This window comes from Triturus cristatus, chromosome 8 (genome assembly GCF_964204655.1).
Source record: "Triturus cristatus chromosome 8, aTriCri1.1, whole genome shotgun sequence".
In the NCBI taxonomy this organism is placed as follows: Eukaryota; Metazoa; Chordata; class Amphibia; order Caudata; family Salamandridae; genus Triturus; species Triturus cristatus.
In genome coordinates, this window is record NC_140591.1 from 337,128,678 (window position 1) to 337,154,047 (window position 25,370).

General features: G+C 39.7%; 1 protein-coding gene across 1 annotated transcript in view; it reads left to right on the forward strand.

Annotated features, from left to right (window-relative positions):
• The window catches only part of MTUS2 (microtubule associated scaffold protein 2), a 1,510,781-nt gene that overhangs the window by 312,515 nt on the left and 1,172,896 nt on the right, over positions 1–25,370 (forward strand). Inside the window, exon 2 of the mRNA XM_085621650.1 lies at positions 19,229–19,338. The gene's annotated coding sequence lies outside the window, so the exon portion shown is untranslated. The remainder of the gene's footprint in view (positions 1–19,228; positions 19,339–25,370) is intronic.

Consider the following 25,370-nt stretch of genomic DNA (forward strand, 5'->3'; position numbering starts at 1 on the left):
GGGGGGGGTATGCATTGCTCATACTGCCTACGAATGACCTGTATTTTGTTTTTCATGGCACAGCAAATATTTACAGGGGGTTATACATTTGAAGCAGGTTAGTAACTTTACATAACTTTGCATGTATATTTATATTATCATCCATGTTTTCCCCTGACGTAAGAAAAACAGCCCTGATTATACATATGTCAACACCTCCGTGCTGGTAATTAAATAGATTAGGAAAGCAAAGCAGCCGTGGGAATCCCTGGCTGTGCTGTTTAGTTACAGGTCTTCGTGAAACACACGCTACAGGCAGCTGGCTATGAAAAGCCATTCATGTATTTATTAAATGTTTGATTAATTAAAACCATTACAGTAAAATATTTACAACCATACGATCCCCCCACCTTCAACCTATAAAATGCAAGCCATCTATGTATATATTCTGCATCCAGTAGAACTTCAGATTTTATATCTCTGTCTTGCTGTCCTTTGTTTAACAGTTTATATGATGGAGAGATGGGACAGTGGCTAGTTTGCTTCGGTATCACTGTTTTGGAGCAACGCCCCTCTGACCAGGCCTGGAGCCTTGCTTGGGTTGCATAAAATGGAACCATTTCTGAAATTAACCTCAAGATGTGGACACCACTGCCCTGCTCAAGGAATGACGAAGTACAACACATAAGCAAACTGCACAATTGGAAATGTCACATAATAAAGCGTAATAAATCAAGCAGCATAGTCACCAATACAATACATATAAAATCAATGAATCTCCACTTCAGACTGCCAAAGCACCGGTGTGTCAATCACAGGAGCCAACCCTAAAAATCATGCATACATGGCTTTTATTGTTCAAACAACGGGATAGAAATATGAGAATTTTAACTCATTTAAGACCATCGGCCTTCCTGTATAGTGTAAATGAGCACAGGGATATATTGAAAAACTCAAAAATAAATATATCACCCTGAGCTAAAAAGCATTGTACGACCTGCGGAATGTGAAAATATCCCGCGGTTACTATGCAAAGGGGCAAAGACAGTGTAACCATTTTGTGACGAGACGTCAACTTGCGCAACCTGCTAGGGTTTAGTGCGCAAACAAATTGTTCGTAGTCCCTGACGCAAACATTGACACTGCTGTGCAAAAGGGACATTATCAAGGTGCTTAAAGTACATTGAAACACTGTGGAAGGAGGCAGAGTGAACCTATTAATACTAATACTCCAACCTACCCAATGAGAGCCTGTACGCGCAAGGCTTTACCAAAGGGCCTAGTGCAATGAGTTTAGAGCAATTGCACAGCTTACTTTGTGCAATGTGCATAGGCAGTATCAGCCTCCTTGGTGAAGCATTAACAGGAATGTGCAAAAAGGCAAACTTGTTAACACACGCATCAACAAGCTGAAAACCGTTCAGCTATGCTACAGCTCAAATCCCTATCAGTACCATTACCGCCACCAATAATCCAGATAAGGATTTCTGAAGGCGGCAGGGAATTAGGAACTTCCTTCGAATTATTGTTTGACATTCTGTATTATTAGCAAAGTGGGCAAGCCCATTTCTAGATGACCCCCAGAAGAGCTGTAGAACTCAAGGTGCACTGAGGGCCTGATGTCTGGGCAGCTGCTGGACAGTCTCAGAAGTAGAAACAAACATGTACAGGATTAAAAGGAAAAAAAGGTTGAAAAAAATAAACCCTACCAGTCTTGGCATAGAATAGGACTAATTTTATTGCGGATGTGCAAATTGTGCACCAACAAAATGCCACCTCTTACAGAGAGGGCAACCAATGACTGAAGTGGGTTTTTCCATTGCCTCATGTTGTAAGCTAAGTGTGAACAGCAATTTAACAGAGGGAGTCGTTGAATGCCACTGACAGAGCCCCTAAATGTGTGTATATATTATCTCTTAAAAACTAAACAATAGTTGGTGTCTCAAAGCTAAAACCAGACAATGCAAGCTAGGCAAATATTGGCAGCTAGCGAGACATCTGCATTTACAGGTCTCTCAAATTGGTATAAAGGCCTGGAAAACATGCTGCAAACACTTCATCTTACAAATAAATTATAGTGTGTCATTACATGTATATTTCTGTCTGCTCCCATGAGGACACGATGGATGCCCCCCCTGACAGGGCAGTTTCTGTCTGGTAAGCAGTTCCTTAATATATTCATTTTCTTTTACTTCGCATGATTTATTGTTATAATGAATTAACTACACCCAATTACGCGTGAGCCTGGTATAATTCGACCACAGAATGTTTCAAAGGGAAAATAAAGCAATTGACCTTTTGTGACACAGTGCCCAAGGGAACTTAATATAAAAAAAACTTGCCCTTCGGTAGTGTTTCAGACGCACACTAACTGCTTGTTTTCATGCATTATGTCATTGTTCATGTATCTACTGAGAATTAGAACTGAAGAAACGGCGCAATTTTAAAATATGTTCAATTTGTATAAAAATGTCAAACATTTTAAAATAGTTTTTCAAACAAAAGGCCAAAACAATGCCTTTAAATTGTATTTAGAAAAATAAAAAAGTTTGACTGTGCCTAGATAACTCATCGCTGCACCTACCCAAAATTACATTGAATGACATAGTTCGTTTTGCTGCAGTTGCTTGAGGCATCAACGTCAAAAAGAATGGTAAAAAATCTGGAGCCCACACAGAAATCCTTACATATACTGCCTGGCACGGCAAAGGGCCCAAACCATTAAAGTAAATATACACATGTATATTTACTCACTTATATTTACTCATACACTGAGGCTTGACTCTTCACTTTATTCGCCATTGACTATTTCCAAGTGGAGATTTACACTGATGCGTAGGCTTACATATCCACTACCCCAAATGAGGGGGAGGAGCCTCCTAAAACAGAATTTACAAGTGTACGCTTACTACTAGTAACGGTTCACTTAATGGTACAGATATCTGCCACCGAGGTGGAGATTTGTCTATTGGAAAGTATAGGAAAAATATTGAGGTTTAACTTGCTTTTGAAAAAAAAAAAATTATATATATATATATATATATATATATATATATATATATATATTACCTACTGGCGATCGCCAGTAGGTAGTTATAGTTAGGACCCTCTTACCATAGGAAATCCGCAACATTCTATTTGGAATAACTTTGGCGCCGGTCGACGAATCCTCGCGAAATTTTCAAAACTAATGGGGCGCTACGCTCCGCTCCTACCCTGAACGTCTCGGGGGGGATTCGTCAAGCGGGGGCTGAGAAAAAAGGGGTGTCCCAAAACGCGTTTAAATCAATATATATATCTGAGCCAGCTTACGGTTCGCTTACCGTGCGCTTACGGTAAGCTTACCGTACGCGTACGGTGACGTGCGCGAGCGCGATTCTGATTGGCTGTTAGATCTTAGTAAACATTCGGACCGGTCGAAACCAGGAAGTGTCGGCCGCCATTTTCTCTCTCGCACTCTGAGGGTAGTGGAGGAAAAGCAAACTCTGAAAACAATAAAAGAGGCTTGCTAGACAGCTCCGAACCACCCAGTCATGTTTATGGTGTCCTCAAATAACCCACCAAGGCAAACATTGAATTTTTTAAATTTTCGAAAAATCGCCGATTACGCTTACCGTACGCGTACGGTAAAAAATAAATTAAAAAAAAAACAATATCCTCGTTCTCCACACCCCGTGTGCAAAAGGAGCCCGAAGTGCACCTTTTGTGCATGGCATATTTATTAGACAACAATCAATACATAACCTTTAACAATGATGCGCCTAATACGGCCTCCGTGTGCGGACGGTGCGCGAAGCGCATCGTGCGTACATGGCCCATCAAGCGTAACGTGGGCACGCGGTGCGCGTAGCGCACCGCGTGCCCACCCTGCGTGCACGGCACTAACTGCGTAAAGTGGGCGCGCGGTGCGCGAAGCGCACCGCGTGCTCACTGTGCGAGCACGGTGCGCGAAGCGCACCGTGCGCGCACGGAACGAACTGCGTAAAGTGGGAGCGCACGCCACAAACCGCGTAAAGTAACTTAGCATTTAAAAAAACGTACAAATTCACTGAAAAAACCATAGGTTTCACACACGTTATAGTTAGGAATTAGCATTTAAAAAACCTTGCAAATTCACTGAAAAAACCATAGGTTTCACACAAGTTATAGTTAGGGGACATTTTACTGATAAAAAACCATTGAAATTCCCCCGTTATAGTTAGTGCAGGCAACTATAACTCACGCGACCGCAATCCTCTGCTGATGACATATGTGTCTTTATGAAAAAAAAATATTTGTAATATATGTATAGCTAAAAATTAATGGAAGAAGACATGGGTAAATAAGTGTCTAAATACAGTATTAGCATCAGCAGAGGATTGCTGTCGCGTGAGTTATAGTTGCCTGCACTAACTATAACGGGGGAATTTCAATGGTTTTTTATCAGTAAAATGTCCCCTAACTATAACTTGTGTGAAACCTATGGTTTTTTCAGTGAATTTGCAAGGTTTTTTAAATGCTAATTCCTAACTATAACGTGTGTGAAACCTATGGTTTTTTCAGTGAATATATATATATATATATTCCATATCCGGGCCCTCCTGTGTTGGATTTCATGGCGCTTCCTTTAAGCGGTGCAAAACTTAACAATAACATTATTCAAAATCTTCCCAGCCGGGAAAACAAACGGAGCACACTCACGGGAGAGATTTTCAAAAGTGGTTTATTTCAAAATTATCACTTACGGGCAATTTCTCACAGCTCAAAACCAATGTGTTTCGGTGCTCCTGGCACCTTGATCACGGTTAGATTTCGGCAAGTTCCTGACTCACTTAGTTTGAAAAAATAGGTCACATGATTTCCTGTCCCTACATCCCCCGGCATTCTGGAGCATGTAGTTATTATCAGTCATGACAGCGCAGAATGCCTTTTTGGTACAACAGCTATGCTGTCAAATACAACAATTTAGTAATTTCTGACCCATATTAACTCCTTTCCACGTTAATATAAATATAAGCTTTTTGCATTGTTCAACCTTATTTATATAAATAATCAATGTATAGAGAGAGCAGCACGCTTTCATGTCCCTGTCTTTGCCAAAATCCACTTAGACAACACTATTGCAATCTTCCCCTCCGGTGGAGGTGTGTTACCTCATCTTTTTGGGCTACTTGCTTTAATATTTTCGCAATTTCTAAATGGTCATACATATTATTTCATACATATTACATCCAATCAGGATATTTCGTGCTTCGTTTACCCCTCCAGTGGGGGGACTCTCTATCTCACAACTCCTCTTTCCACAAATTAACAATTGATCAATGTACCTGAAAATGATGGTCACCTAATCAAATCAAACCAAAAATAAAGTAAAAGAACTACCTTACATTAAATCCTCTAAAAGACAGATTTTACAGGAAGCATGATTGATGGATTCAGTTATCAATGTACAAACAGTTCTTCATTCTGATTCAGGCCGTACAGAGTATAAGTTCGCAGTGCCAGTATCTGTCGTGATTCTCTCTGTCACAATTTTCTTTCTCTATTCCCTCCTCGTGTATGTTGTTCCACAGCTTCAATGCCATAGAATTTCATTTTTTTCCCATCACTATTGTGTTCCTGCTCCATATGTTTGGCTACTGCGTTGTTCTGATCCTTACATGTTCAAGAATTCTTTTTTTCAGCTCACAGATCGTACTTTCAACGTACTTTAAGGTGCATGGGCACTCTATCTCGTATACCACATACTGTGTTTTGCAGGTGATTAATTTTTGGATTTTCCACACCTTTTTGTTTGCCCAAATAATTTCTTTTGTATTTTGTGGAATTTGGCCTAACTTACAGTTGTGGCATGTCATGAATCCTGTTGTACATAGCCATTGTAATTTCATGTTTTTTTGTTTCCAAAAGTGGCTTTGAAGTACAGTGTCCTTCAAATTCTTCGCTCTCCTAAACATTACAATGGGGTGATCCCCCTATGAGAGATGCTACTGTTGGATCTAATTGTAAGATCTTCCAATTTTTCCTCAAGATTTCTTTGATTTTCTTTGATTCCTTTGAGTAGGTTGTTATTAGCCGTATAATCTCAGGTTTCTCTATTGTTGTTTATATTTTAATGATTTCCTTTCTATCCTTCAGTTTTGCTCTCTGCCAACCTTTCTTTATCATTCCTTCTGAGTATCCATGGCATCTGAATCTTTGAGTAGTTAGACCACTATGTTTTCTCCAATCTTCCTTCTCAGAACATATTCTTCTGATTCTTAAAAATTCTCCATATGGAATGTTCTGAATCAGAGTATTTTGATGGAAACTATTGACCTGCAGTACTGCATTTGTTGCTGTCTTTTTGCAATGCACAGTTGTTTGTATCTTGCCTTCTTTTATATATATCGCTTTACCTAAGAAGGTTACTCTTTCCTGCCTGATCTCATATGTGAACTTAAAATTTGCCTTGGTGTTGTTTAAAATCTCAAAATATTTATGAAATTGTCCACCATTCCGTCCCAAATTATCAGCAGATCATCAATGAACCTTAGCCAGCTCACAGTTTTGTTGACGTATTCATCATTGTTTGAATGCCAAGCAAGGTGCTGCTCCCACCAGCCTATGGCTAAGCATGCATAGCTGGGTTAAAAGAAAAACCCATTGCGGTGCCCTTTCTTTGAATGTATATTTCTTCTCCAAATAGAAATACATTCTGTGTGAGACAACATTCAATCATTTGTAGCAACAACTGGTTGTGTTGGTCATATTGGAAGTTCCTTCTCTTCAAAAAGTACTCACATGCCTTCAAACCAATTTGGTTTTCAATATTGGTGTAGTGTAAAGTTACGTCCGTTGCTATCAACTTATAAGATTCCTGCCATGGTGTATCCTGTAGGTAGATCACTTGTATCTTTTATATAAGATGTTAAGTTTTGGACAAATGGCATCAGGAAAAAATCCACAAAGTTTGCTGTCGGTTCAAATAGCGAGTTCTTAGCTGCAATAATCGATCGCCCTGGTGTTTTTGTGGCATGCTTATGGATCTTCGGCAAAAAATAAATTGTCGCCGTTACTACAAATTCTGTTTTTAGATATTTTACTTCATCGTCGTCTAGAAGGTTCATGTTCAACCATTTATTTAGTTGTATATCATATTTTTCCTTAAACTTTGGTGTAGGATTGTTTTTCAACTTCACATAATATTCCATATTACCCAACTGTGAGTGGGCTTCATTTATATAATCGTTTGTGTCCCAGATAATGATGTTTCCTCCCTTATCTGTGATTTTGATTATAATTTGATCATCCTGTGTCAAATCCATCAGGGCTTTCCTCTCTTCTTCACTTAAGTTATCTTTATATTTTGATGTTCTGATATTGTAGATATCTTGTATCACTGCTTTGTGGAATGTATCAATTTTATTTCCCGGTGGTAGTTGTGGATACAACTTGGACTTGGGTTTCATTCCAATAAGACTAGATCCAATTTGTAGATATACTGTATCCAGATCCACTGTTTCTTCACTGTTGGTTGTGTCCAGATTAATAAGGGCGAGTAAAGGTTCAGCATCATGTACTGTCAGCTCAGCAGTTGGTCTTAGTATTTCTTTTTTATGTTCTCGCATCTTTTGGTTTTCTGCGAAAGATTTGCCTAATTAAATTTTTCTCACGTATTGATATAAATCTATCCGTGTCTGTGCAAAATCCATTCTCCCCAAAGGGCAGAAATTTAAGCCATATTTAAGAACTGCACTTTCAGTAGTTGATATGATTCTCTTAGATAGATTTACAATTTGTAGTTCATCCTCTACATCTCTTCTGTCTCATACTCATATATATGGTAATGTGGTACGTGTGTGTGTGTGTATATATATATGTATATATACATATATATATGTATAGAGAGAGAGATGTGTGTGTTTGTAAAATAAATTAAATTATTTATTAACCTAGAAATAGTAAATTTAAACGTTACAGTACATTAACTCATCAAATTAAATTCATACAAATAATAAAATCACTTGCATGCATTAATATAATCTGTAAATATTAAGTTTTAGATAATTTTGAAACACTCCCTCACAAACATGTTTGTGTAACATTTAGTAAACATGGCTAGAAGTTATTTATTTGTATTAAAGAGGTTCAATTTTTAACATAGAATTGTTAAGTTGAATATCTTTTTTAATTAGGTTTATTTTAAGAAATCAATAATTATATATATTTATATGTGTATGTGTATACCTTTGTGAAGGATTCATACCAAGTTGATACTATTGATATAGAAGAACTTGATTTTTTGAGTGTTGCTGCAAGAAGTATATAACCAAATATTACCATAGGCATTGTATGCACAATTTGCTTTCAACAGCACAGTGTCTGAGGTGAGCGCAACACTTGCGAATTTGGTAATTGCAGCATGTGCATTCCAATATGTGGACCCATCTACCTCTTTACGTTGAAATTGAATCTTCTGCAAAATTTGACAAAGACCATATGTATTTGAATATAAGAGATGAATGAATTAGCTACTTATAGCATGTAACACATACATATGTAATATTATGTAACGTTTCTGTGCTTGCATGAAAGCGGTGGGACAATTGATGGTAAAAAAATGCCTCAAATTGAACTTCTTAAAAACCAAGGTACTGCTATTTGATCCCCATCCGTCTTTCTGGACCTCCAATTGGTGTCTCCCAGAGCTTGGTCCTCTTCCAACTTCAGTCAGCTGTGTTAAGAATTTGGGAGCTTGTGTAAATAACATACTTTCCTACAATGACCAAGCAAATGATGTGTGTTCTGCAGCTTTTTTGTCGTGAATATTTTCAGAAAAACTCTTCCCCTTCTACCAGGTCATCTTCTGAAAACTGTTGTATCCTCTCTTGTAATCTCAAAGATCGATTACTGTAATGGTCTCTATCCCAATGACCATCGGCAAGCTACAAACCTTACAAAATGCTGCCGACCAGCTGGTCTGCAAAGTTCCCAAATAACATTCTGTCTCGAAAATTATTTCCAAACTTTATTGGCTCCCTGTAAGGCGGAGGGTCACATTTAAAGCCCTGTGCACAGTATTCAAGGCACTGCACCGGATAGGCCCAGACTTCCTGAGGAAGAGTTCCACTTGATATGCACCGAGAAGGTGTCTACGTTCTGCATCTGCCAAACTGCTGACAGTTCCCAGGTTTAAATATGTTAACTGGGGGGCAGAAGCCTTGTGCTTGGAGCTTCTAAAGCATGGAATGTCCTTCCGTTAAATATTAAATCGCTTCCTAATCTTCTAACATTCAGGAAGGTGCTAAAGATTTGGGTCTTTTTTACTTGTTTACTGCTTCGCTTCTCACTCTGTTTTCCCTACTCAGCTAGTGCCATAACGCCCTTTTGAGCAAGTGGGCGCTTCCAAACAAATATGTTGACGTAGTCACAAGTGCAATCAAGTCAATATGTACAGAATCGATTTTGAAATGTGATATTTATCAATATGCATTCTATAGGGGAATTTTGTCCAAAAATTAATTGGCCACTTGTAGCTCGTAATGTATCCAATATGTTGATATTTACAACGGTATGCAGTGAACAAATATTTTCAAAATTGATTTTCAAATCCGACACTCTTTAGTATGCACTTAATGATATGGACTTGATTCCCACACTAGCTTGAGCTTGTACACATTAGCAATATTATCTGTTGACGTGAGGATGCTTATAAAATGAACTACATTGCATCACAGGTCATGTGATCAAGAACGGAGAGGAGTTGAAATGCGTTATTTATTTTTCCACTGAATAAAATACTGGCTGAGGCATTTATATTGGAGTGACTCATTCTTTACACTGCGAAACAGTGAACTTGTAGTTCTGCTGATGTGTTTGTGTGTGTATGTATATATATATATATATGTGTGTGTGTGTGTGTGTGTGTGTGTGTGTGTGTGTGTGTGTGTGGTGTTGAGCCACACTCCTAGATAAGTTCAGATACAGAGTTAATTTGTGACATGTTTGAGTGATAAATTCTTTCCTCAAACAAAATGCAATTATATAATGCAGTCTAAAAAAATAAGGGACAAACAACAGGTGCTATACACATTTAATTTTTAGTCTGCTTGCAAGACTGGCCCATGATTAGTCATTTGCAATGAATGACAACATGAATCAGTATAGAAATTAGACTACGGACATATTTTCTAATAAAGTAATCAGTTTCAGGCTCACATCTCCAATTGTCCTTATAATTCGTTGTTTGATTTTAACTTGAAAACAGTAGGTTATTTTTGCACTTTATATTATACAAGACAATACAAACAGCAACAAGGATGATCCAGTTGCAATGTCTGTTCATTCTCTTTTTTACCATCAGGGACAAGAAATAAATCCTGTTGTACCTGATCCACATCATTGTCTGTTTAGTGAACCTTTCATTGTGTGTGGGCCAGACTACCTGCTCCTCCCACCAGCCAATGAATAGATTTGTATAGCTGGGAGTCAAGCGGGTGCGCATCAGTCCCACATGTCTGTCTAAACTTTTCATATTCAAATAAAAAGATATTAGGCCAACAAAATTTGTCCATTTCGATTAATATATTGTTATTATTATACAGATATAAATGTCTGTGCCAAAAAATGTCTACACGAGATGAGACCATTTTCATGTGCTGTACATGTATAAAAAGAAGTCACAACTAATGTGATCAGTAAGACGTTTAGCTCCAGGTGGATCTCTGTCTTTTTGAGAAAATCTGTGCTATCATGATAGTATGAAGAGAGATTTAGTACAAATGGTAGTACAAAATGATTGACGGAGACTGCTGTATTTTCCAAAAGGCTAAGTATTAATGCAACTATTGGTCTCCCTGGTGGCTTAGACAGATGTTTGGGCACCTCTTTTAGAAAGTAAAAGGCAGAGTTAATAGGAGTTAATAAGTTTATCAGTTTTCAGAAACTGATATTCATCATAATCTAACCAGTCTCTTTCCTTCTAGTCCCACAGTAAATCACAAGATGTGTGTAGGGCGTATCTATATTCTGACTGAGGGATATACTCATAGCAGCCAGAGTCCCTCACTTGATGGTATGCTTCCTCCATATAGTCTTCAATGCCCTAATGGATAATATTGCCAGCATTATCTGTTTATTATTGTTGTTTAATACAATGTTAGAATAATTTCTCAATGTAGAAATAAATGTGCCTTTATACAGGACACTCCAATTCCTCTCTGCAGAATTCTACACTATGTAGAAATGTGAACTGTGGGAACAGAAGCCCTTAGATACCTGCACATTGTGCAGCTTTCCAACTGTACTAATGGGTAGCTTGGTGACTAGGAAAACAACTTAAAAGTAAGTTCAGGTGAAGATGGAAATCTCCACCCTTATTTTATGTTTTTTTGGTGAATAGGCCCTAGTATTTTTCTCATGTCTGAGAAGCATGTTATTCTAGAGAAACAAAAAAAGTATAATTCAACACCAAAGGAGAATGTGAGAGGTTTCAATATCTTGCTTCCTCATATCTTCCCATTAAGTCTAAATTCTCTTCACCACAGCATGCAAAAGCCCAGGGACTAACCGTACCTGTATCAAGACCTCTAGCCTACAGGATGATTAAAAATAATAGAAAGAGGCACCTCAGCCTCCCATCGGTGGCATGCTTTATCATTGGTATCTCTTCTCATCTAAGTAGGTCACTGCCACCATGGTGGACTCAACCGAATTCAGGAGATCTTATATATATAATTGTCTGGACTATTCGGCAGTCCAGTTCAGACTAAAAATGGTTATGGAAATACCCTAAGTCTCTTTATTCAACAGGTTCCATACCAGGATTAAAAATAATCTACCATGATGCTAAGTAGAAATTCAATGATTCCTGCTTCTCTTGTACACCAACATGTTTCAGCCAAATAAAAAAATGCCCTAATGGTCAATCCGCCTTCTTCGGGGCTCCTAGTACCTGCCAACCCTCACCAAATTTCAATTGTCATACTAGGTCTACTCGAGTGGCAGAAAGCAGCAATACCCTCTGGCGCGACATGTAGTGCCGTTCGTGCTGATTTTACAACACAGGACAAACTCTCAGTGTAAAACATCTGTGTAAGCAGCGCGACGTAACAGACTCCACCACTGGCGGAACTCCCCGTAGCTCAGCAGAGTTCTTCGGGCACTTTGCGAGTTTCACAGAGTAAAACTCTGCAAACTCTACCCAGGCCTACTTGAATGATGAGTTTATCTCATTTTTATGGAGGCACTGTATAGAATGAATGCTTCTAGGCTTAAACAAACAATGTTATCGTGCTGATATCATATGTTTACTTTTGGTATCATACAGGTTTTTGCATCATAAATCAGGTAGGAGAGCCTTATGCCTTCTTTATCACACACACCTCTACAAATAGAAGAGGATAGGCAGGGAGGTCTAGGAGCCCTGAAGAAGGCTGTGTGACCCATGGGGCATTTTTGAATTTGGCCAAAACGTTGCTATACAAGAAATGTAGAAATCATTGGATTTCCTCTTTGCATCTTGATATGGGACCTGTTGAATAAAGAAACCTATGGTACTCCCATAACCATTTTTAGTCTGGACTGGACCTCCGCAATAGTCCAGATAATTATATATTTAAGATCTCCTGAATTTGGTTGAGCCCACCAAGGTGGCAGTGACCTACCTAGGTGAGAAGAGATACTAATGATCAATCGTGCCCAATTAGGTGGGGGAGACGTCTCCTCTTATCTTTAATTATCCTGTAAATTAGAGTTCTTGATATGTGTATGATTAGTCCCTGAGCTTTCTCATTCTGTGGTGAAGAGAGTTTAAACAAAAGAGTATGTCTGGAAGGACTGCAAAAAAGCATCTGGTTTTCAGGCCATGGTGACTAAGATTCACCTTCAAGTCAGAACACCAACTAGCAAATGGTGTTCCATAAGACATAGATGAAGTGTGACCTCTGATACGGGTTAAGTCAACATTAGTTCAGTACCTTTGGCTCCATAACATTGAACTCGAGGGCATTTGGCATGAAGGAGTCAAAGTGGTTTGGGTTTCAGTGAGTCAACTACAAAGTAATGGCAGTCAAGAAAAGGTCTAATTGAATGTGGTTTTTGGAGGAAGATTTGTTTTATTGTGAAGAAATTCTGAGATGCGGTGAAGGTAAGTAAAGAGAATCACTGGGCAGAAGGGTGACCAGGCGATTTCTTGCACAATAAATTATCGAGATCAGGATTGAAACGTTGTTCTGTTCAAAGTCATTCTATTTATCACTGAGTGGTATAAGGATTGTTTAATATTAAGGATAGCTGCCATTCCAATATGTCTATTAACCGGGCTAGTCATCTAAAGGAGGAACATGGTCTGGGACAGTTTGAATATTATTGTTATGCCATGCACATGGGGCAAAGTCTACATAATAATCTGATTCTACATTTTATGTTCATGCTTGAATGGTGTCCTAAAGAGAGCAAGACTCCACTTCAGCTATTAGTCTAAGGACTTGGGGCTCTGCAGAGAGAGGCCCCCAATGATGTGCATAGGTGAGGTTTTGTTGGTACCATTGGTTATTGCTAAACTGATTATTGTTTTGATGAGGTACTAGTGGAAGCATGTTGGTACTGCTTAGAGCCAGAATGATAAAAAGTAAAGATTTCAGAGGTTCTTTAGGGCCTCCAGTGGCAGATGCAGAGAGTAAACGTTGATCTTACTGTACTCGAGTGCCTGTGTTTAATGTGCGCGGCTTGAACAATGTGCAAATGCAGTATGGATAAAACATACAATTTTCAAACTTTATGAAATTCCTTTTTTAAAATAGTTTTTAAACTTCACAAAACTTTTAGAAACTTTATGAACGTTGTTAAGTTTTTCAAAAACGGCATGTAAAACAATCAAATCCGCTAGTAGCAGATTTTGTGTGAGAAAAGCCTAACAACACTTACTTATAGGTGGAGCATTCTAGAAGAGAATGTTTTAGGGAAAACATTCTCCTACACATGTTTTTAGAAAGGACTCATTGCTAAACTTAGTTTGGTGTAATATTCAAACGTTGCAATTTTGTGAAATCCAAAACCTGTTATTAGCTGGCAAAGTTACAGTTTTGCACATATCTAAATAATTGTTGGTGAGTCTTGCTAAGATCATTGTGACTGCTGCCAGGCAAGACGGGCACAGTTCTACAACTTATACATGGTACGTTTCAGTTCTAATTTCGTGTATATCTAGCAAAACTTTATTGTGACATGAAGTGCAGCAATGGTGGGTCAGGTAGTTAATAATACAGGATTTGGGATGGATTCTGTCATGGTAACAGGGAGAGGTTTGAATAGATGAGTCAGTAGACTTTTTCTATACAAGATTCTTGATGGTTTATTTGCGGCATAATAGAGAAGTACCCGATTTATTAGACCTTTGCAGTAGATAGCAGCATTATTACAGAGCCCATCATAACCAAAGAAATTAGTATATGTTGGAAGGAGAAGGAGACTACCAAGGCCTCCAATTAAAGCTTTAGCTTACATTCCGAACACAAGTTACAAAGAGAACTGATTCACAAGTTGTGACAATTATCCCACCCTCGTTGTTTTCTCTTTATGGATTTTGGCTGGTCAATTTGCAGAAATATGTTGGGGTGAGGAGGCAAAAAAAAGGAAAAGCATACAAAATGTGATTTGCTAAATGATGATTGTGCATTTTATACCTCATTTCCAAGTTCTAAACTTGGAATAGGTATTTAGTACACATAACTACCTCACGCCAAGATCATGCTATTTTGCAGCTCACAACTAGCAATAAGGGCCCATGACTTGGCCACTGACTTGTTTGGGCCTAAATCAAGACTGAAAGCAATGGAGGAAAATGAGAACAACGCTAAGGAGTGAGAAGTGTTGGTTATTTGGGTTCAGTGGTTACAGAGATGAACATGTCATTATGAAACTCAGGAGTCTATTCACAATGGTAAATTTACATTTGTGGAGTTACTTGCATGTAAACGTACTACTGCACCTAGTAGTAACTTTACACTTTTTTTTGCTATTCAGCATATCAGGGTGTAAATTTACCACTAGGTACAGATTTGTATGTCTCCACATCAACAAAACTGGAGCCTGCTAGAAAAGGATTTACGAGTGTATACTTACCACTAGTAACTTTTCACATGTATGTGGAGGTCACCACCACCAGGGCGAAAATCTCCATATGGTATAGTGAAAAAAAGTAAAGGTAAATAATTAAATTAAAAAGTGTAATTAAAAATATAACGCCTTTAAATAATTATTCTTAACCTAGAACAAAAATATAAGGGGGAGAGGATGTGGCCTTACGGGTAGAGCGGTCAACCTCGAACCTGGTGAACAGGGTTAGATTCTCGGCAGGGACGCTCAACATTCTGTGATTCTGGGCAAATCACTTAATCTCTCCATGCCCAACAAAAAAAATGAATGTGTCCATCTGTAAAGCAACTGGTGCTCATGTAAAGTGCTCCGATACCTTTGGGTCAAGTTTGCGCTATATAAAACTCCGAAAAAAATGTTATAGCGCATTAACTCGTGAAATGAAATTTTAAATACATACTAAATGCATAAAATGTTAACTAAATATATAATTGTTAGTATTAAAATATTGTTTAAAAATCCACCATCACTATCAATTTTGTATTTTAGTATTAGTACATTTTATGACATTTTATTTGTTTAATTTATTTTAATTTTGTATTAAAAGTTAAATGTAATTATTTTTAAACACAAATTTAAATCTCAATTAATTGAGTTAAAAACTAATTTTAAACTGAATGTAACTTTTAACACTTTAAATATTTCGACATATATTTTTGGTTTCGAAAAAGCTAATTTAATTTTAAAATTCAAAATAATGTATTTTATTTAACATTAATTTCTGAGGGGTGTTATTTCACATCTTTGTGTCAATTATTTTCCCTGGGGGTGTTTTGCAGTAACTTTGAGTGTCTGAGTGGTCACACAAACATGTGCGAGCCCAATAGTCTGATACGCTGCCGAATGGAGTACTTTCTGACACAGTGAAAGAGCTATACCTCATTTATTCACACATCAGTGATTAATTAGACTTATTTTAAATACTTCTTTTGAGGAAATTGACTCCTTAAATTTGATGATTTGTTTATGGCAATAGGAATAGCCCTGATGAAGTCGAGAAAAATTTGTACTATGAAGAAACGTGTTGGCTAGAATCAAGAAACAGGGAATTACCTAATGGCAATTAAATCATCAGAAGACAAACTATTGTGAATGTTTTATTTACTTGTTCTCTAAGCTGAAGTGCTCAAGGACATACTGACAATTTCTGGGACTTGGTTCAACTTCAGAAGCTATGGTGGCAACCCTTCTACACTGAAGCACCTGTTCAACTTATTTGATTCTGTGATATCTTTCTATTAAGATAATTTTCAATTTGTTGTTTTTGTGTGCGCCTTTGAACCACCCAGGAACCGATCTTTATATCTATGCGTGGTAATGGACTTACTGCAAGGCTGGGCTGGAGTACATTTACGATTGTTTTAGGCCCTTTATGGCTGTAGTAACTTTAGAAATGCCGTTTTTGAATATCGATGGATTAACTCTTTTGTGGGTGGGCGTTTGTGTTTCAAAATCGCTCTCTAAATGCCTACTTATACCTACCTAAGCACTTCCTTACCTCTCCCTACCCCCTCCAATTAAGGTGTAAGTTCGCCCCCTTTTCCCTACCAGTCTCCTATGGTCCCCCCACATTTACTACTAAAATGTATACTCACAGCGACCTCTGCATAGAAAGAAAAGGAGATGCAAAGGTGTCTGCACATAGGGTTGTGAATAGCATTTTGTAGTATGAGTAGTACTCTTGTAGTACTGCTTACGTACTACAAAGTGCAGATAGAGAGTAGGCCCCTCTATCTGTTACCTTGCACAGCAAAGAATGGCTTACATTGCAAGTTTACAACTAGCCATCAGAATCCACACTGAGAACGCGCTCTCGTGGTTCATTGTAATGGCAATGTAGGCAGAATATGAAGGTAAGCACAGAATGGGTTTCATCTTTGGGACTAAGACCCTTTTTTAAAGATCCTAGACTTCTGCTTTACAAACAATTTTCTTTGAATTTCTTTCCTGTATTGCCTCCTCTTCTTGGGCCTGGGTTCCACATGGATGTGCTTAAATGAAATGCGCAGCACTAGATTTCACACCCTATTTCACAGACTTCACAAATAAGGAAAAGCTATCAGTATGCTGGATTTTTCACATTCATAAATTCAATGGTTATATCGGAAGCATAGGTGACCTGGGAGTTGCCTGGGGGTGCGGGGGGGGGGGGCTGTAAATTAGCAGTCAACACGCACAAATATGTACACGTTTCCTGTATTCACTATCAAGTTAGAGGTAATGCCCAACTAGGACACAAAGGCAAAACTGCTGCAGTGACAGTCAGCACTGGATGACTTCTCGAGTTGTGGAACGGGGAGGGGAGAGGGGACAGCCCTATATTTAATAGAGATGTAGGTACTGGGTCTCTCCATAGGGACACATTTTTTGTGGAGAAATAAATTCCAACACGTGTGCCCTGTTTTTGCTCGATGCACTAATGCAGAATTTTACACCTGGTGGAAATTGCACATGAGAAAGGTTTGCTTGTTGGAGTACTGGAAATCTACAACGGTGCTGGATTTCCAGGAACTATTCCTGCACTCTTTTGTGAATCCCATAAGCATAGGCATCAACTGCAGAGGTGAGAGTAACCTTGCTCAGATAGATTTCCGAGTGGACAAACGTTCTTTGAGAGTACGATCGCTTATTTACTCCTATTTTTACCTGTAGTTCCTCGTTTCCTTGCCATATTTTGACTGAATAGTCTTCATCTGTTGTTGTACAGTTCTTATACCTCACTAATCGGACATCTTTAACCTTTTTCATTTACAGTGGTAGTTGCAACAAATGGTAACGCGTGAGTTAATAACTAGGGCATGTCGGTGTCTGCATTGATATATTGTTTGGCCTTTACAACTCTTAAACTAGAGAAGGCCAAATATTTCACAGTGTGCTACACCGCGGAAATTAACTCTAAAATGCACACGGTCTCTTTCCAGAAACAGATTGCACTATACAAGTGAAACTCTGCAGTTTACTCAACCCTGCTTTCAGGGGAATCCAATAACAAACGCATCAGTTACATCACAGCTGTTTTTTCATTGGCCTCGAAATCGAACGCTGTCAAAGGCAACGTTTTCAAGCAGTGTAACGTGAGTCTTTCTTTCTTAATGCTTTAGTATCAGTTTCCCTGTCTAAGGGTGGATGCCATGCATTTGTATATGCCACTCCTCATAAAATAAAGCAAACAAAAGGAGATGATGGACAGAGCGCTGAAACTTTTCAGACACTCACCCCCAGTCACAGATCTGGGTTGAATCCATCATCGTTCTTTAGCTCACTTCGCCACCCAGTTCAGACACATCTATATGCAAATCAGTCTTGGCGCTGTGCCTCATGGGAACAGTCCAGCCCAAACTGCCCAGCCATTTCTTCCCTGGACGGGAATCAAGCATCCTGGGACCGGTTTCGGGCTAACATCAGCCAGGCTAGCTTGAATCCAGTGGCAAAGTGAGCAAGGGACCCACGTCTGGGCATACCCTGCCAACTTAGGGCGAACAAAGCAAACACAAGGAGATGATGGATGGAGCTCTGAAACTTTTCAGACACTCACCCCCAGTCACAGATCTGGGTTGAATCCATCATTGTTCTTTAGATAACTTCTGTGAAGGGAGCTAAAGTACTGGATTCAAGCTAGCCTGGCTGATGAGGGGTGTTACCCCAAAACTAGTCCCAGGATGCTTGTCCAGTGAAGACCTAGCTTGGCAGTTCGGGCTGGACTGTTCCCATGAGGCACAGGGTCAAGACTGATTTGCATATGGCTGGGTCTGAACTGGGGTGGCGAAGTGAGCTAGAGAACGATGATGGATTCAACCCAGAGCTGTGACTGGGGTGAGTGTCTGAAAGGTTTTAGTGCTTCGTCCACCATCTCCTTGTGTTTACCTCTGATAAAATAAGCAAGGAACATATAGACAAATACTGTCCTGAAAAATTACCAGTAGATGTTCAGAGCCCTGCCCCTCATAGGCTGTGACATCATTACTGAACAAAATAAAGCCCCACTGTCTACGTCAACAAAGTCTATCCACCGCAAATGGGGGAGAATTTCTTCAGCAATGAAAAATCTGTGTTGCTCTAATTCCACAAACTCAATGTCTTATACATCCTCAAAACCTTCTGCTTTATTTATGTCTTTCTTTCTTTTATACAGGTACTTTGGATCTAGAAACTCACAAACAGAAGCAGTGGAGTAACAAACATTATGAACAGAAATTACATAACAACATTAACAAAGAGAAGGGAAGATTACGTCAGACAGAGGTGAGTTCAGCCAAGAAAGTGTGTGTTTTGAGTGGGGTGGATAGACGTGGAATGTCTTCTTGGATAGAGATTCAAATCCTAGTTGATGTGACAAAAAAATGCCTTTTTAGAGACTTGTTTCCCTAAACTCGGGCTGTGTCCAGGTGCTGTTCAGGATCACATATTGACCATACTTTATCTTGCTTTTAATAGTTGTGTGCATTGATGTGCGAGTGTGCTGGGGAGAGTTTTCCAGGCATTTAGGCAGTAGTACATTGTTCTTTGTATTATAGTAAGAGACAAAGTAAAATACTGAATTAGATTTAGATTCTGCATTATGGAAGAATCAGTTGAATACATAATTGAGGTTTTGTTGATACAAAGATTGTATAAAGTTGAGACATTTATATTTCAATACTTGTGTCCAAGTATACTGTGACCTGATAGTTCTTCACTGTGTCACCTTGAACCCACACCAGCTCACCCCAGACCCTCACTATCTAAAGCACCTTGCTCACTGAAGCTCAAGCATGAACTTCACTTAAGCACTCATTCAGATTAACACACATGCATACACCTACTCACACTAGTTAACACACAAGGTCATGCACTCACATCATCACACATAGGCATTCACTGACTGTCTCCCCATGCACCTTTTCAGACTATTTTAGCCTTGAAACCCAGTCCGGCACCAACACACTCTTGCATTCACTCACCGTTTCAACATAGAGACACTGACACAGCAGTTATACACTTACTCATGTAACACACTCATGCATTCACTCACTATGTTATCAAGCACCTACTCACACTAGCACACATTTGACCTACACATGCACTCACTCACATGTACAGACTGTCCGACCACATGAAAGCTGTCCGTAGTCAGACCTGCAAATGAATAACAGTTGTTAACATTCACCCCTCAACAGGTGGAAAAGCAAAGCTTGATAATGGAATCTCTATATACATAAGTCATTATGAAGAATCCTACTTGAATATCCAGGTTTTGAGTTGGGTTGTGGGTGTGGCTTCTTGTAATTGCCAAAGCCTAATACTCCAGTTTATGCTAACATTTGTGTCAAGTCACAAATATCCATTCTTGATGCTCAGGGTGTGTGGTGAACTGCCATGAATCTACTCTCATTTGAATGGGAGAAATTGTGCTGTTTCACACACACTGTGCTGGATCTGGCTGATAGCCTGGGCAAAGAGCATAGATTGACTGTGCACTGATGCCCGAAGAGGGAATGAGATCATTGTGTGAATGCATATAAAAGAAAATTAAGGCCATGTTAAGTGAGCTGAAGGTGCCGGAATCAGTGACCCCCAGGGGCGGAGGACATTGTACATGGCATTACATCCATAGAGATGAAGAGAAGAGTGTGTTTCGTGTTATTTTTTTAAGCGACAACCCACAATTTTGTTTCTATGTACCTGACCAGAAGCTGGGCTGAATGTAAAAACCTAAATAAAGGTTCTTTCTTGTACATCTCACACTATACCCTGACTCCCCTGGAGGCGCTTATTAAGTTTGCTAGGGACTGAAGGTACCAACATCAGTGCAAGCTTTTCCAAACTTACCTGAACAGCCAGTATGCACCACACCTGTTCATTTGGGAGGGTTGGATTGACCAGACTGCATGCTTGACCAGTTCTTTGGCTGGCTGTAGAAACAACCATCGGGAGAGCTTTATGCCTGTCAATCACAGTGTGGTTTTGTGGATACAACCTGGGAGAGGAAATACAGAACTAACAAGGCTTGTGTAGTCGAGGTCTGAGAAGCTACTTAGAACTGGGGGAGAGGCACTGGCGAAGACCACACACACTCTTGCCTGTTCTATAGTGGCTGGGCTACGCGAGATCTCTTAGCTGTAGGAGCTATCCTCTTTGGTGGTGCCAACCTATTACAAGATACCAGGGACACAAATTGTATTTCACCTGTAGGTTCCTGTGTCTTGTGCCACCCTGGGAGCTCAGGAAGATCACACAGCATATTATAGCATTCTGTAACTCAGCAGATTTCCATGACTTTACAAACCCAAGAAAATACAGACTCCCACTCACATATACAAAAGCAGGCAGCTGCTAAAGGTTGACTTTATCATCACGCTTTAAGACATTATGGGCCGGATTTAGAGTTTGGCAGACGGGTTACTCCATCTTAAACATGACGGATATCCCTTCCACCATATTACTATCGCCATAGGCTAAAAAGGGATTGTAATATGGCGGAAAGGATATCCATAACGTTTGTGAGGGAATAACCCTCTCTGCAAAACTCTAAATGGGACCCTATATTTTTATATTAAGGAAATGTGTAAATCATTTCCAACAGCAACACCAGAGTGCAACAACCTAGTTAGGATTCGACAATAGTCATGAATTTATTGGGGGGGTCTGTAGACAAACAAGATGGGTTTGGCGAAAGTGGAAGGGGAAAAATGTCATTTTTAGATAATTTTCTGCACACACTAAAAAAGGAAGGTAGTAAATATGGATCCCTAGCAAGAGAAATTTCTGGAGCACTGTCCAAGAAGGTCATTAGGTGCTCTTGCTTGCTTGTGTCTTGGCAGTGGGCTATGCCTTCCAAAGAGTCACACATGAAGGAATGTCACCTGACTTGTCTATCCACCTCACAGTACCCAGGCTTCTCCTTGGCAGTAATGTCTCCATCTTTGAGCGGGGCTGGTGGCACTCATTTACCAGAAGTAGGTTTCGGGGAAGGCCAGTTCCTTCAACCAGGAGTCCGCCATGGCAACGAGGTGTGTGTTAGAAAGGACTGTAATGGCTGTAGCGCTGCAACATTACTGGTTTATTCTACCGCCAGCTGTGTTTGTTTCTTGGTGGCACATTCATGAAAGCTGGTGTCCAGATAGTAAGTGTGGGAGGGGAAACCGACTATCGGAGCTTTAACAGTATCCACCCCTGCCTGCACTGTTCTCTATGAAGAGATCCACCATTCGTTTTTATGCTAATATTTAAATCTAATATAATATTTTACTAATTTTGTTCCTGATCCATAATTCCATGGGGGTGATGCTGCAATTATCATGTTGCAATGCTCTGTGCTGGAGCTTTTTTAAAACATGTAGACCTTAACCTTATGCGTATTTGTCTTTATCTACTTTTTTATTATACTGCATACTCGACTGTTGAATTTGGAGTTATTGACTGCTGTGTGTGTATGGTTTGACAGATGTGCATATCATATAACCAACACATGTTGGTATCTTCCCTACATAAACGCATATGGTGATCTGTTTTCTAATTCCAAATTTATCTGCGGGTTATTAGAACATTGGAATGTGGAGCACTCCATTCTAGACAATGGAGTGCTCCGTGCTTCTACGGGCCGGTAAAGGCCCGCAGAGCAACATTCCAATGTTTTACAAAAGCCTCTCGAAGCTCGAGAGGATTTAAATACCCTCGAGCTTCGAGAAGCCTTTGTTTAATTTATTAGAACATTCTGCCCTATAGTGGCAGAATGTTCTAATAGCCTTATAGCCCTTCGTAGCAGGGCTATACCGCTATTAAAGTCCCGCTGCTTTTGTTAAAGTCTCTCGCCTTCGGCTCGGGCCTTTAACGCTGCAGCGGGCCTTTAATAGCCGGTATAGCCCGCTACGGCGGGCTATAAGGCTATATTATGTCTAACGTGTCTTCGCAATAATTATATTTGTACAGACGTTTGCCATTCACTTTCCATGGTGATCTAATTTCCACTTTACTTAGAATATGTATTGAGTCACAGGCTGCATTATTATAGCCTTATAGCCCGCCGTAGCGGGCTATACCGGCTATTAAAGGCCCGGCGAGGGACTTTAACAAAAGCAGCGGGACTTTAATAGCGGTATAGCCCTGCTACGAAGGGGCAGAATGTTCTAACAAATTAAACAAAGGCTTCTCGAAGCTCGAGGAGATTTAAATCCCCTCGAGCTTCGAGAGGCTTTTGTAAAACATTGGAATGTTGCTCTGCGGGCCTTTACCGGCCCGTAGAAGCACGGAGCACTCCATTGTCTACAATGGAGTGCTCCACATTCCAATGTTCTAATCATTGTTATTTCTACTTTTTTTTTATATAGCTGGGTCTTGGCTAAAAGGCATTAGAGCACTTTACAAATAGTTCGTACTAAGTTAGCAGCAAGGGATCAAGACAGTAGAGTTCGATGCTGTGCATGTCAAGTATTTTATTTTGTGTGTGTCTCTCTCTCTGTCTAGAAAACATGGAGCATCCCAAGTCAAGGGCTGGCCAGCACCCTTATACTCGGTGTCGTCGTCCCTCAGTGTTTTACTTGACCCACATGGAATAAGGCAGGAAGGGCGGGGTAGATACAGCTGCACTTGGCACCATCATTGACTAATGAGAAAGCGTATCTAAAAACAAAAAAACACTCAGGTTTGAACAGTGAACAGTGAAGAGTGAATGTGAAATTAGCAAGCTTAAGCAAGTCGAATATGAAAACAAAAGGATGCATTTATTTACACGTTGAACAACCTTTGTGTTCCAAGGTAGAGTACAAGCGAGGACAAACTAAACCACCACTCCAGCTGGTACCCTCTCGTGATGAGCCCCACCAGGAATCAGACCAGAGGCACTTCTGTTGCACACTCTTCTTCTGGTATTCTTGCTGCTTGTTGGGTCCTGGGATATTGCAACCAAGGCTGAATGGATAATGATTAAAGGTTAACCATTTTTACATAGCACTCTTGACCCCTTTTGTTTTCAAAAGGGACTATTTAGGTCGAGCCTCCAAGACAACTCAAGCTGTCTGGTTACAAAACACCTGTTGTGAGCTTAGAGTTGGCTTAGTGTTAATGTTAGATGAATTTATTAAAGCGCACTAATACCCTGAGGTGTCTTTGCGCTAAAGCTCAGAGCGGATAGACCATGAGACCAGCGGCTCAGATCTGAAAAAGCCAGATTTTAAGGTCCTTCCTAAAGGAAGGCAAGGACTGCGAGGATCTAATATGCGCAGGAAGGATGCTCCAAAGTTTTGCTGTTCCATAGATCAAACTACGGCCCCCATCAATTCGTTTTTTTAAATCTAGGAACCGTCAAATAATTAGCCTTGGTGGACCGACCAGTCTGTTAGGACGATACCATTTGAAGAGATTTTTTTTAAAATCAGGTCCTGTGTTATTTACAGCTTTATATGGTTGTCCTGAATGAATTGGGTAAGTTGTTGGTTCATCAGTTTCTCTACTAATTTAGCAGGCAACGGCAGATGAGAAATGGGGCGATAGTTACTGGGGTTAGACGCATCCAAATAGTTTTTTTTTTTTAGTAATGACAGAATGGAGGCATCTTTCCATAATGTAGGAAAAATTCCAAGTTTACACATGGCATTGAAGACGCTCGTAAGAGTGGTATCTACTACCCTGGCTATGTTTTTTAGAATAACAGGGGGACAAGGATCTAATGGTGATCCTGATTTTGCTGCTAGCATTAGTTTTTCTACCTGTACACATTATGTCCCAAGCTGTAAGCAGGTCTTTTCTCACTCTGGTCATTAGGGATTTCGGCCTCATCAGAACCTTCCTCATTCAGGCTTACAGTCTGCGCATTGCTTACCACTGGTTGGCTTTAATTACACTCTTATTTGCTTGCTTCTTATTCAATGGCTTACCTTCCTCTTCTTCAGTCTCCACCCCTAGACTATAGCCTCCTTATGATCCTTTTAATTGGCAGGCTTGTTTTCTTCCACTGCTCACATTTAAGGAATTGCTTCCTTCTTTTTCATTCAACACTACGTGAGAGTGCATGTGTCTCTCCCTCATGTGCTACTTTACCTATCAAATACCTCCCACGCTGCCTTGCTCCCCACCTCTCCCGGCTTGTCTGGAAAAGTACCACTGTAGAAAGCTGTATCTGTATATACTATACCAAAGTAAGGTTTAGTGTGCACAGAGTCCCAGTGATTCCCCAGAAGCTTTACTGAGGCTAAAGTAAATAATACTAATGCTCTCTTTTGTGGTAGTGTGGTTGAGGAGTTCGGCTTATAATAAGCTGTGTTAAGTATTCAGACAAGAAATGATGACACATGCTCAAC